Raw genomic sequence first — 2200 nt, forward strand, 5'->3', positions numbered from 1 at the left:
TTTATACGGAGAGGGGCGGCGAGGGGGGCGGCGATGCGCGCGGTGTTTTTTTAGGGATCGAGAGGGGACGGCGAGGGTTATAAATGTGTTGTCCTCGCCTCCCCTCTCCGTGACGCCGTCGTCTGCCGCCCCGTCTCGCGCTCTACCGCGACACCCTCTCCCACCCCTTCCTCGCCCCCTCCTTTCGCCACCGCCCTTTCGCCACCGCCACCGCCACCGCCCCCCTTCTTCACTTAATTAATTTGTTTTTACTACATGTTTTCAGGACTGACATAATGGCGGACGATAGAGCTGACCCGATTATGGACAACTATGATCCGGACGGTGAAGCACATATGTTCGGCATCATAAATGGCGATATTCTATATGTGCCGACCGGAGAAGAAGAAGATGATATCTCTTCTTATCTGAACCTTGACGGTGAAGATGAAGGGCGCCGTCAGCAAGATGATGCCGAACAAACGTCGATAAACGACGATCTTCAAATGGAAGTAGCAACCACCTCCGGCGCCGAGGTATATATATACATTAAGCCTCTGGTGATACAAACTAACTGATTTGAATAAATATGTGTGTACTAACGCGCGCGACTCTTTCTTATTTTAGCCCTCGGCCGGATCGTCGAAACAATCAAGTACGTCGTCAAAGCGTGGCGCAACCAAGACGATGAAACAAGGAGAAACATGCACCATCGAGGTTGTCGACAGTGCAACCGGCAGGCCGCTGGAGCCCCGCAAGAACGCCACCAAGTTTGTCAGCCAATGCGGAGCCATTGTTAGAGACAACGTCTCGATCACCGTCCAGGAGTGGAATGAGCCAAAGAAGGCACGAATTGATGGTTTCACTTTTGTCGATAAGGAATCCGTCCAGGTACGGAGGGATGGGACCCAAGGGCCAAAAGCTGGTGGTACGGGCATGGGGGAACGCTGAACCCGGAGACAGGGGAGTGTGTTTACCGGGGCAAATTAATTAAACCCACCCAAGCCCTTATTAACGCAATGAGGGATGCTCAACAGGGGAAGATCAAGTTCAACAGAGAGAACGACGCGCTGACAAAAGCCCTCGGGAATCCTGAACACGGAGGACGTGTACGAGGCATGGGGCACATTCCGTGGAAAATAGGGTTCCCCCAGAACGATGACCCGTACGGTTACAGAAGCCGTAAGAGAAAGATGGATCGGGAAGCGGTTCACCTACACCTCCGTCACGTCAGCCGACGCCGCCCCCCAGTCCACAACGTCCGGCGGGTGATCAGCCGCCGCCCCCCAGTCCTCGTCCGGCGGGTGATCAGACGCCGCCCCCCAATCCACCTCCGGCAAAGAAGCAGAAGCAGTCCTGGATTATTAACCCGGACCCTTATGTACCTAAGACCACAAAGGTACCGGAGCCATCACTGAAGCCTCTCCCCACAAGGCCTTGGGAACGTAGTGCCGAGGAAGTCGACGCGGCCGCGGCTGCTGATTTGGAGAAATGGAAGGCGGACTGCAAGAAGAAAAGAGAGCCTGAGCCCAAGCCAGTATTTTCTGATGAGCAAAAGAAGTGGGCTAAGTCATTTTTGAGCACACCGTCCCAAGCCGCGAAGAATCTACCTAACGACTATGCACGTGAACTTCGCAGGCAGGCACTCATGTTCAAGGAGAACAAAGAGCGGGAGAAGGCCGAAAGTAAAAAAAGCGGGAAACAAGTTGCCCAGCTCGGGGAACAAAGTAAACAATCGATTGCCCCGCTTATAGTGGAAGCCTTCTGTCCGGAAGCCCCCGAGATCATACAAGCTGCGGCAGCACAGGGATTGACTGTAACGAGTGCCAGAGAACAAGCGGCCAACTTAGGTATTACTCTTCGTGAACTGTTAGGCCTTGATGAGGCGCCAGTGAAGGAGGTAGTAATTACATATGTCAAGAATGGGCCTCTCGTCGAGCCTGCGCAGGAAAAGGATCTACCTCCACAAATGAAAGGTCTGCTGAAATGGTACAAGGGTTACATAAAAAATAAAAACGCCAAAGAATATATTTATGCGGAAGTTAGACATGAGCATCACTTCAAACATTACTATGTACAAATTGAACTGAGTGAATTGTTCCAGCTTTTCAATCTGCGCGAGCTCGATAAATCTATCATCAGTTGCTACGTTCTGTAAGTGATTTATTAATTTCTACCCCATCTCGTTCATATTGCCTGCACTATATATATGTCCTAACTA

The sequence above is a fragment of the Triticum dicoccoides genome, chromosome 4A (genome assembly GCF_002162155.2).
Source record: "Triticum dicoccoides isolate Atlit2015 ecotype Zavitan chromosome 4A, WEW_v2.0, whole genome shotgun sequence".
In the NCBI taxonomy this organism is placed as follows: domain Eukaryota; kingdom Viridiplantae; phylum Streptophyta; class Magnoliopsida; order Poales; family Poaceae; genus Triticum; species Triticum dicoccoides.